Source organism: Enhydra lutris, unplaced genomic scaffold (genome assembly GCF_002288905.1).
Source record: "Enhydra lutris kenyoni isolate GAN:26980312 unplaced genomic scaffold, ASM228890v2 scaffoldscaffold13, whole genome shotgun sequence".
NCBI classification, from domain to species: Eukaryota; Metazoa; Chordata; class Mammalia; order Carnivora; family Mustelidae; genus Enhydra; species Enhydra lutris.
Genome location: NW_019154097.1, coordinates 57321887 through 57333984, shown reverse-complemented (window position 1 = coordinate 57333984; position 12098 = coordinate 57321887). Strand labels below are relative to the sequence as shown.

At 47.7% G+C, this 12098-nt stretch overlaps 1 long non-coding RNA gene across 1 annotated transcript; it reads left to right on the top strand.

Annotated features, from left to right (window-relative positions):
* The first annotated feature begins 249 nt into the window (after positions 1 to 249).
* Positions 250 to 3768, top strand: LOC111146251. The gene is made up of 3 exons (XR_002640526.1): positions 250 to 318; positions 1446 to 1566; positions 3740 to 3768. It is a non-coding gene; the product is annotated as an uncharacterized LOC111146251 (long non-coding RNA).
* Positions 3769 to 12098: the final 8330 nt, after the last annotated feature.

The window sequence follows — 12098 nt, the reverse complement described above, 5'->3', positions numbered from 1 at the left end:
AAGCTCAAATTAAATATTAGGAGAATCGGTAGACCTAGAACTCGTATATCACATTGCAGTAAGTTTCTAAATGCTATTCAAATTTCGTTCTTAAGATAGTTATGCTTTAAGCAACAGGACTTTAGAACACAGATTTTATCTTCCTTTTCCGCTCTTTTATTTCCCATCTCCTTTACGCAAGCGCCCCACCCTGGAGCTGAATAAGTCCATTTTGGGGGCAATGTTTGCTCATGCCTCTCTCTCCTGCAGATGGTCTGTGAGGTCAATTTATAAGCATAGAGGCTTTTACCTACACAGGATGGAGATGAAGGGAACATGGTAAGAAATATGGCTTTATTTTATTTTATTTCATTTTGCTTGGCCATTTATCTGCAAATGGTCTGCAAATAGTCTGACCACAAAATATTATTTTTTTATTTTTATTTTTTAAGATTTTATTTATTTATTTGACAGAGAGTACAAGCAGAAAGAGGGAGAGGGAGAAGCAGACTCCCCACTGAGCAGGGAGCCCGATGCGGGGCTCGATCCCAGGACCCCGGAATCATGACCCGAGCTGAAGGCAGCCACTTAACCGACTGAGCCACCCAGGCGCCCCCGCAAAATATTATTTCATCTTGATCTCGCATTTTGAGGTTTAGCTGAGTCCTAAGTAGTTTGTACCTGGCCACAAAAACGCATATTTCAAAGAGGAACATTAGATCCAATGTTTTGATGTAAAACACTTGTCTTTCCTATGTACAATCATGGGATATTATATTTTAATTTTTAAAGATTTTATTTATTTATTTATTTATTGGAGAGGGAGAGCATGAGTGGAAGGGCCAGAGAGAGAGGGAAAAGCAGGCTCTCAGCGGAGCAGGGAGCCCAATGTGGGCCTTGATCCCAGGACCCTGAGAGCCTGACCTGAGCCAAAGGCAGACTCTTAACTGACTGAGCCACCAAGGTGTGCCACAAGGGACATTTTATTTCTACGATCTTTAATTCCACCATTAAATCATTAAATAGGGGCGCCTGGGTGGCTCAGTGGGTTGGGCCGCTGCCTTCGGCTCAGGTCATGATCCCAGGTCCTGGGTTCGAGGCCCACATCGGGCTTTCTGCTCAGCGGGGAGCCTGCTTCCTCCTCTCTCTCTGCCTGCTTCTCTGCCTACTTGTGATTTCTCTCTGTCAAATAAATAAAATCTTTAAAAAAAATAAATAAATAAATAAATAAATCATTAAATAGATTGTACTTACTGTGGTTCCAGCAGCTTTAAATTTAAAAATTAAAAAAAAAAAAAGGGTAGAGAATGTGAAAGTCCTGATTTCTCCCATGAGTCCACAGATAAATCACTGACCCGAAAGAAGAGCAGCAGAATCCTCATTTGCTCTTCTCCTGAGGTGGGCTCTGCAGGGATGCTTTCTGACCTCACTGAGCAATAACTTGTCTCTGCGTCTCTCTCTCTCAGGATATTTTGCTCGAGTCTATGGCGTCAGTCAGCTGATAAAGGCATTTCTACGGAAGACGAATGTCATTGTCAAATTCTAAATCCTGGGACTGGGATGGAGACCACCTTCTGGAGATTAAAGGTAAATGAACATTCGCCCTCTTCTTTCCCGAATTGTTTCATTTGTGAAGGTGCCCGCCTGGTTCAAAATGTTAAAAATATATTCAGAGGGAATGCAGTGACTGCCTGTCTCGCGCCTCTGTGCCCAGCTACTTGCGCCTGCTGCCGCCGTCAGCCACGTACTTGATGTCACCGGGGCCCTGCTGAAGGATGGGTGCTTGGCTTCTCCTCCTTTGCTGTTAGAAACTGGGCTTCTGATAGAAACCCTTGTTGATGTGTCCTCTGCATGTGTGGAAGGCCCTGCCAGTGGGATTGTGAGGCCCAGAGCCCCTGTGTCTGCCATATTAACGATCACGAAGATTTTATTGTCATCGTGACAGTGTCGTCAGTACAGTTTAGAGATGTGCAAGGCTGGATGATAGTGATATGGCACAGAGGCCTTTCATAGCTATTCCCTGATTTGATCCCTCACCTGCTCTGCTAACGAGCAAGAACAGGTATAACTACGCTCACTCACAGGAAACGAGACGGGTCCGGTTAGTGACAACCAGGAGCGAATAGACTGCAGGTCCCGCAAGTCCAGGTTGCTTCCCTGTTCTCTGTCCAGAGCCTTGTGCTTTCTCAGGGGGGTCTTTGTGGTCCATCAGTCGGTGGTGCCTGTACCTCAGTGACCATCATGTGGTGGAAGGAGCTGGAGCAGAACGTAGAGTGCAGAATGTGTGCAGGGTGAGCAGAAGCCACTGAAGAAATGCCTCCTCTCGGCCACACACCCTTTCGAATTGGTCCCGAGGTTTGGTTTCTCCTTCGTGTCATGTAGTTGGGTCGATAAGGAATAAATCTGACATTTTAATCTCTTTTTTTTTTAATTTTATTTATTTATTTGACAGACAGAGGTCAGAAGTAGGCAGAGAGGCAGGCAGAGAGAGGAGGAAGCAGGCTCCCTGCAGAGCAGAGAGCCTGACGCGGGACTCGATCCCAGGACCCCGGGATCATGACCTGAGCTGAGGCAGAGGCGTTAACCCACTGAGCCACCCAGGTGCCCCCTGACATTTTAATTTCTGGTCCAGGTACACTGAGACTTAGGTACCCCTTCCAAGAAAAATGTAATCTGCCAGTAGTAAGGAAGGCAAATAGCACAGGATAGGAAAGATGTAGTGGAGGTGTTTTGGATTGGTCCAAAGGGTTTTTAAAAAACTCTAGTCTCCTTGAAAAAAAAAAGAATGCCTGTTTGGACTTTGGAGCCCAGGCTGAAAGGGCCAAATTTCGCCTACCCACCTGTCTTTGTAAATAAAGTTTTATTGCAACACAGCCACTCCTATTTACGTAATTACGTAAAGTCTTCTCTATGGCTGCTTTACCAGCACTACCATAGAGTTGAATAGTTTGAGGAGATGCCGTCTGGCCTGCAAAGGCTAAAATACTTTCTGGTTATTTGCAGCAAGTTTTCTAATCCCTGAATTGAGAGATCTGTGCTTCTAGACAGTGTGGAGAAAATTTTTTCTTCCATTCTCATGGTCTCATGCACCTTCCACCCTGGATGGTCCCCCGGCTGCACCAACAGAGGCTTAGCAGCGGGTCACAGGCTTTCTGCTTCCACCACAGTGGGAGGTCATTCTGTATGATCTCGGGCCCAAGCCTGTGGGGACAGTTGAAGGCTCCTGCCTCTGGCAGTGGGCAGCAGTAGGGCCCAGGAAAGCCACTACCGTCACAGATAAAGAGTCATGGGGTAGTGAACCCCTTTAAGGGACCTTGGCTTCTCTGTATCTCCCAACTTCTCTTTCCACACAACCCTAGGATCAAGGACACGGGGGAAGGGTGTCACTTGGGCAGCCTGTGCTGCGGTCGGCCCTTTGGGATCCCCTTTGAATCAGAGGGCTGTCCTTCCTCAGAGGTGTCCCTGGCTGCTGTCCTGGAGCAAGGCCCTGTCCTGGGTGTCTTCCACACCTCCTGTGACACGCCAGCTCCTGACGAATGGTATCAGACGGGCTTAGGGATCCCAGAATCAAAAGTGGAAGTGTCACGTGCCACAGATGTTTTGCTTCTTGCCAAAGCCCAGAAAGAAGATGTCTGTTCCTAGAGGCTCCAGGTGTGCCTCTGGATAGCTTTCCCTCCACAGTGACCCCTTATTCAGAATTTTTCTGAGGGTCAAGTATCCGATGGCTGGGAAACTCTTTTTTTTTTTTTTTTTTTTTAAGATCTATTTATTTATTTGAGAGAGAGGGAGGGAGAATGAGCGAGGAGGGGCAGAGGCAAAAGGATACAGAGAATCCAGAAGCAGACTCCCCACTGAGCACTGAACCCAACTCATGACTGGATCCTATGACCCTGAGATTGTGACCTGAACTGAAATCAAGAGTTGGCCGCTTACTCAACTGAGCCACCCAGACATCCCGAGGGAAAGCTCCTTATAATAAGGTAAGAAGTCCAACACAAGGTATAGTAGTGTATGCTGTCTTTAATTTGCTTGCAATCATTCTCATTGTCTTGGAATTTTAGACTCTCCTTAACCTTTCCTATCGTGGGAGTAACATTCTGGAAGGGTGTTGTGGGGTATCCTAGCAGAAGTTACGTCCTCATCTGCTCTAAACATTTCCTCCCAGTTGCCTCAGCTGGCTCGTCCATCGCCGCGTTCTGCACACGGCCAGGCATGCGTGGCAGCTGTGAATGTGAACGGTTGGGGTGGCTGAGCCTGTGTCTTCTGATATGCCAGGAAGCGGTCTTTTTCTCTGTCCTCCTGTCTCCCTCTCTCTCCCTGCCTCTCCTGCAAACCAGACCCCCTGAGATGTTCCACAAGGGTGGGCGGTAGCTGGACCTACAGTTTTGACACTCGCCCTTTGGTGTCCCCTCCTATTAGGAAATGCTTGCTCATGATTTCTGCCCCCATCATGCTGACCCCGGGATTGGCGACCCAGCAGTCTCTGCTTCCCATCGCGGGTGACTGTCTGCATACACGGTGCTCTTGCCTGTGCAGTGGCTCACGTCAGAAACGGGGGTGTCATCCCAGCCTGCAATAGCGACACCGTGGCTAGATTCTGGATACCAGCACCTGTCTTTTCTTTTGTCTTTTCCCCTTGAGCAAACTGGTTCTGTATTTCTGGAATAGAAGTACAGGTGGACACGGGTGTTCAAAGAATACATGGGGTGGGCGGGATGCCGAATAAGTCAGCAGGTACGGAGCATCTTGTTTCTTGCTAGGCTGTAGGGTCGTGAGGAGCTGCTGCAGGCGACACACAGGGTGTGGTAGGAAGAGGTCAGAAAGGGGTGTCTCTGCAGCTGGGGGTTGAGGAGAGAATGCGTTCAAGAATAGTCATCAGGGCTGAGTGACTGGATATGACAGACATGGAGAGAATGTGCTAGGATGGCCAGGGGGTGACCAGACTGGGACACAGATGGAGTGGGGCCGTGAGTGTGTGTGTCTGTGTCTCTGTGTGGGTGTGTGTACCTCTGTGTGTGTATCTGTGTGTCTTTGCATATGTGTCTCTGCGTCTTTGTGTCTGTGGGTCTCCGTATGTTTGTGCATGGGTCTCTGTGTCTCTGTGTAGATGCGTTTCTTTGACTCAGTGTGTGTTTGTGTGTTTTCTATTTGTGTGTGTGGCTTTCACACTTTCATTACTGCGACCCACAGTAGAAATAAATATATAGCCCAGGCCAACCCCACGTCTGTGTGCACATATCAATACATCATAAAGTCCCACCCATGCCCCTTACTCTGGCAGGTCCTGCTGTGAGTGTTGCTGGAGTATTTATTTCTGCAGGACTCCTCACAGCCCCGTGAGGTGCTGTCCCTTTCTCTACTGTGTGGATGGGGAAAGCTTGGCCCAGGGAGTTGAGTGACTTCCCAGCACCTCCTAGCAGACAAGTGGCTGAGCTGGGATCTGAACTCTATTCCCTGGCTCCAGAGTGCCTGCCCTTTCCCCCCACCACACTCTCCTCTCACAGGAAAAAGTAAATGTAGCACAAGACAGTACTTGCCCTCACCGTGGCGGGTGCTTTGTGATATTTGCTGTTACAATCTATTTGATCCCCCACATGCTGGCCCCACCCCCACATCGGCTTCCTGACCCTCCCTAATCTGTCTCAGTCTGCTTTTTGGCAAAGTCTGTTAGGTCCTACTTCCCCAGGGCCTCTCAGTACCTCCCTGTCTCCATTGCAGTGGCTGCTCCCCCAGTTCCGGCTCCCCATGTCTTCCTCTCTGGACCTTCTTCCTGGATGGCTATGAGCACCTCCTAACTTTCATCCTCCATCCATTCTCCACACAGAGACCGAAGTCACCTGAAACATGCATTTTTCACATATCGTTCCTGATTTGGGCCCTGAAATACTCTGTTGCTGTTTGGGGCTTAGTACTCGGTGCATGAAGATGGTCAGTAAATGTACGAGGGGATATAGAATTAGGAAACTTACTCTGTATTTTTCCTCAAGATGAAGATCTTCTCCCAAGAAAATATTTTGAGGTTGACTTTCCGGTCATAGTCACGAGAAAGCTACACAGCATCAAGTAAGTGTGGCTTGGACCAGACAACAGAGCCGGGTAGATTTAGAGGCAGTGGTCAGTAGGGGGCTGGTCTGCATGCTGGGGACCTCATTTTAGGGGGCTCTTCTCTTGGACCCCCTCCCCATTTTCTTGCTGGCCCCGGCATCCTCATTCCAACCTGTGGAGCAGTCTTCGAAATGCAGTACACCCTCCGTTGTGACAGTTCTGTCCGTGAGCGTCATTTGTCTGAACCTTGAAAAGAAATGACCTACAGTGGTTTGATCATCTGAATTGTTCTATGTGTTTTGTCTCCTTCATTATCTCCAGGGTATAGAGAGGTGCCCGGCCCAGAGGGGATGCGTAGTAAATATTGTTCGAGTGGATGACAAGGAGGCTAAACTTGGGCATTTACTATATGTGAGATATTCCAGGTGCCACCCTGAGGCCAGGTTTTAAGAAATTTGCAGAGTTGTCGAGGACGAGTTTGTGAATCTCTGCTGGGAGCTGTCATAGCACCATGTGAAATGCTTCACTTGGATCATCTAATTCAGTACTCAGAGCAGACTCGTGAATTCCAGTGGGGAAACCCAGGCTTAAAACAGTGAAGGGAATTTCCAGGGCACCTGTGGGAGAAGGGTTGGAGCTGAGATTTAAACCCTGGCCTCAAGCCAAGGTCAGTGTTTCCTAGTAGTTCTAACCTGTGCTGTCTTCCCTCTTTCTAAATGAGTCATTTAAATAAAAGTCAAGTCTTACATTTTTTTAAAAGATTTTATTTATTTTATTTATTTATTCGACAGGGAGAGAGATCACAAGTAGGCAGAGAGGTGGGGGGGAGGGGCGGGAAGCAGGCTCCCCGCTGAGCAGAGAGCCAGATGTGGGGCCCAATCCCAGGACCCCGAGATCAGGACCGGAGTTGAAGGCAGAGGCCTAACCCACTGAGCCACCCAGGCACCACGTTACATTTTTAAAAATTCTTAGTTAACCTAAAACTTTTCAGCGTTTCCTTCAAAGATGTCTAATTCTCAACATCTGGAAATAGTTTTCTAGTATGAGGCTATTCTACTATATCCTATAAAAACCGGGTTTTCACCGTTTCCAAATAGAAGATTCTGTTACAGTAAGTATGCTTTTTAGTTGCCGCCTGGCATCTGAGACTGTGTATCGGCAGAGGAGGATCTAGCTTGGTAGAACCCCAGGTGAAATAAGAGTACGTGGGCTCTTGCTTAAGTCCAGAGGTGGCTTCTAGGCTGGAAAAGGCATTGACCTTTGTGTGTGGTTGTTGTGATAGAGGATTCAGGACTCTCAGGTCTGGTTTTTTGCATATCCTGGAGGAGAGGACTCCTCACATAAATGTTACTGACTTCAGGTCTGTATAGGAGTCTGTTTTCCAGATAACTGTGAGCAGTAAGCACTGGGTTATAAATTTTGTTGGAGAAGAGGCAGGAAACTAAAGACAACTTGGAAAACATTGGAACATCAGACAAATTCTTGCTGACCCCTCTTGAGTGATTTCTGAGTCTTCAGTATTTCATGATGAGATTGAGAGTGGACATCCGATTCTGAGTGTCCTGCTTAGTGACCTCCCCTGAGCCCTGATCCGCCAAAGTGTGACTGCGTGTGCCAAGGGCCAGATGTCACGGAGCAGAAGGCCTTGTTCAGTGAGCGGCCCTTGCTTTGAATAGGAGCAGGATGTGTTTGCTGTTTCTGGAGATGGTGTTTGCAGTTTTGCTGAAACTGAGCTCCTTTTCTCATTTCTGTCTTTCCCATCTTCCCACAGAGTCAAGCCTTTCTTATCCCAACCCATCATAGAATTACATTCGGAGGACCCGCTTCAAATCGGCAAGTACACTTCAGCTACGTGTTACAGTATGGGCTATAGAACTCTCTTTGCTTTCTTTCCCCTTTTCCTTTGAAAAGGGTGTGTGTGTGTGTGTGTGTGTGTGTGTGTGTGTGTGTGTGTGTGTGAGTCTGAGCCTGCCTGTGTGCGCCCATGATGTCACATGGCATATACTTCTGTGATACGTTTACACTGCATCGCATTTACTGTGAAGGAATTTAAAACACGTGTGCATAGGTCCTCATTCTTAAATCTTTACAAAATGTGTTTCAGTGATTTCCAAAAGATGCAAAAATAGATTTTCCTGAAAATCTCTGTTCCCAGCTTTCCTTGGGAACATCCATTCTGGCAGCATCAGACCCTTAGTCCCACCCCCACCACTCCCCGCTATCTATACCTGACCTGCTCTGTCGATTATGTCACCTCCTTGGCCCCTTCGCTCAGGTTTTCACCCTCACGTTTTAATTATGAGTGTTGCCAGCAACACTCTGCTCACCTCTAAGCCTTTTGAACCCAGGGAAACCTCTTCCAGAATGTTCCATCATTTTCAGTCTGTGTCTAATGGAGTAGTTCAAGGGACTTTTTAATAATTGCTGTCAGGAGGCATGCCCAGAGAGGATGGCCTTTGTGGTTGGTGGACACAGATGACACAGAAAATGTCAGACAACCAGACAGGCCTCTATGCAACCACAGTGCCATACTCATGCTCCTAGTGAAGAAACTCCCCCAGAAAAGAACATCTCCCCCATCCTTTGTTTCCTTCCTACAAACTGTAAGTAGATCCTCTGCAGGCTTTGCCATTTCCTGGCCTAGCTGTTTTCTCCACATTGTAGCTGTCACAATACTTTGTATATTGGGTGAATACTTGGGTCAGGATGATTACCGATAATGAAAGAGCCTACACTTTGCATTAGCTTTGATCCATCAGTGCAGGAACGTATGAAGTAGAAAGTAAACACGCTCCATAATCTCTCCCCCCACCAAGAAAAGCAGGATTCAGAGTGTTTTCTCCTGTGGATGAACAGCACACCTAGAGACGGATAAATATCACACATGAGAAAACACACACAGAAAGATAATCCAGTGCCTGGCACGTACAGGGTCCCATACATTTTTGTTGAGAGACCATATATACACACTGAATGAATACATAGGTTGTAGTTCAGTATATATCTGTTGAATCAGTGAATCTGTATTTCTCAACATCAGTAAATTCAGATGTCCTTTTAATAAAGTGAATCATTTATACATCCTGCTCTGTAGGTAGCTCGCTCTTTCTGCAACCTAGCGACCCATGACTATCTTCGTGTCGTCATCTATAGGTCTGCCTCTTCATTTCCGATGGCTTTCTAGTTCTCCTCAGTGTGGGAATTCCATGTTCCCTAATGGATTCAGTACCGATGGTCCTTTAGACAGCTGCGTGTTTTATGGTGTTCTCTTAAGCAGTGCTGTAGAAAGCACGGGTACACGTGCGTATGGTCAAGGAATTGTCCCTTATGAATTCTAATAGCTACTGCCAAACCGTTCCTTGAGACTCTCTTTACTGATTTGTATTTTCACGAGAGTAGATGAGGGTTCCCTTTCCGTACACCCTAACACGGGCTGTTACCATTTAAAAAATTCTGCCAAACTGCCAAACCTATTAATTTAACAGGTTTTAAAGAACTTTGTACCAATGAGATGGAGTATCCTTCCTTCCTTTTACTGGCCTGCTGGGTTTCTTTGTAAACATCCATTGGAAATGTTGCAGTTTCATTTTCTTTTCAATTGCTGGGAATCCTTTAGAACATAAAGATATAGTCTTTGATCAAAGTCCCTCATCAGCCTGTTTGGGGCAGATTTTTTTCTTCATGTTTTCTTGCTTGGTTTTGAACTGTGTGTTTGTATCTTCTTTAGGCACATTTTCTGGTCCTGTGCCTTAGAGTTTCCGATTTTGCCATCATAGTGTCTGGAGCTCACAACCAAGGAAGAATTCTTGAGCTGCCTCTGGTGCTGCAAAAGGTGATTTTATTAAAAACCGGGGACAGGTCCTATAGGCAAAAAGAGCTGCCATGGGGTCATGAGGAGTGGCCTATTCTATACTTTCAAGTTTGAGGGGGTTGGAGATAGTGTAAGTCTCCAAGGAATTCTGGAAGGAAGGTTTCCAGGACCATGAGGGGCTAGCTGTTGTTGGCAAAAGGTCATTTATTACGGTCTAATAAAGCCTTAGTCATGAGACCCTTCAGGCCTAGATCAGTGGGCCATATGCTTGAGGGATGATTGCCAACATGTATCTTGGGGGCTAGAGAAAAAGGAAATTTCCAAAGTAAGTTTTATATGTTAAAGTAGGCTTCCAGGATCCTGGGAGGGGGATTTGAGCTAGGATTGCCTTTTGCTCTTCACAGGGTGTCAACACAGAGACAGTTGATTCCCTAGAGAAATGCCCCTGACTGTGTCAAGGAGTTGTCAGTGGGCTGCAGGTAGTAAGGACATTTCATAATTGCTCTTCAGCCTTTGTTTCCACATCACATTTCACCTCAAAAAGTAGTACTGTTGCATGGAAAGCACAGGCAGCGGGAGTTTGTGTGGTGTGATACCACTTCGGGGGAAAGTCAAGGGCCAGGTGTGTTTTCTGTGGGCAGGCACAAGGGCAGGCCCGTGGGAGCACACACTCAGGGCCCATCTTGGATAGCCACCAAGGCAGGGGGAGAAGGGGAAGAGGCCCAGCTGGGGTGTGGGAAGTCGTGGGGATGAGCTGCTGGGACCAGGACCAGTGGTCACAGCCACTCTACTGAAGGGCCCTGGTCTCAGCCTTTCCTAGCCACCGGGCCTGCAGCAGCTGGGCCCCAGGTGAGTGTTGCCTACAATTGCCTATTGTCTTTTGGTTCTAGGCCTCCCTCGGTCAGGAGTCCTGTGACACTTGGCAGGGTAATCTGACTGTACTGGACGCTTTTCCACAGTGGACCAGGTCAGTTTTATGACCCGCAGTGTTGTTCTCCTGGGTTGGTGGCCGGGACTCTGGCCTAGGCCATTCCCTGGGCAGAGTGGATGGCAGTGAGACTTCCTTCATGGGCCACACCTTCAGTTTCTCCAGAGATGTGCTGGACTTTGCTGATGTCATCTGGGTACAGCAAAAATCAACAGCCCCTCCAAATGCGATCCTAACACTGAAGGCAGAAGTGACACGGTGGAAGAACTTGTCCCAGTCTTCATCGCAGGGACTGAAGAGCTCAGACTCAGCTGCAGTCTGGAAACTGAAGAACACCTTCAGGGACAGAACAGCATCGGGTAAGGGAGATGGATGACATCAGCTTGGAGTGGCGGGATTACAGAATATCCCTCAGGAGCTTCCCCAGGAAAAGCGTTTGGATGTTGGGAGCATAACCGCCACACCCTTCATAGCTCGGTAGTTGCCTCGACCTCTGCTGGCATCGAGCAATAAAGAAACACAGTCAAAGGTCAGGGCCAGAGTCACCATTGACTCTATCGAGTTTTCATTTTCTCATACTTGGACTCACCCTGCCAGGCTGATCTGGTAAGAACTAGATTTACCCTTGACTTGACAATCTATGGAGTTTCTACCCAAGGCACCACAGCAGGTGCTGGAGAAAGATGACAAGGCCTTTCTCGAGGACTTTCATTTACTGGAGAACAAGAACAAGTAAATAGGCCACTGCATCATAGAAAACTGGGTGCTGTGTGGACTTAGGAAATTTCCCAGGATGGGTCCCTCCAGTCTTTGTTGGAGCATCAGTAGCATCAGTGAAGGCCTTTTAGAGGCAGAGACCTTTGCCCAGAGAGCTGAAAAATGAGTAGGCAGCAGCTACAGGGCTGGTGTGGTGAAAGGAGCTCTGGAGAATTCCAGGGAGGGGTGAACAGGTAGGAATCCTCGGCCTGCTCTGGAATCTAAAAGCAGGGCATCTATGGCCGAAATGGAAGTGTGGAGGGAGAAGCTGTTGCAGAAGAAGCTGGGGCCAAGGAGAGCCTGACCGGCTTGGGAGCTTGAAAGGGCTCAGAACAGGTGCACCTGGGGAGCTCAATTGGTTCAGCATTTGCCTCCAGCTCAGGTCATGATCCCAGGGTCCTGGGAGAGGGGCCCCAGGTCAAGCTGCCTGCTCAGTGGGAAGCCTGCTTCCTCCTCTCCCACTGCTTGTGTTCTCGCTCTGTCAAATAAATAAAGAGAATAAATAATAGCCTCAGAACTTTGTGCCAAAAGAGCAAACACCCCTTTCCTGATACAGTGTATAAACAGGCCAGAACGACA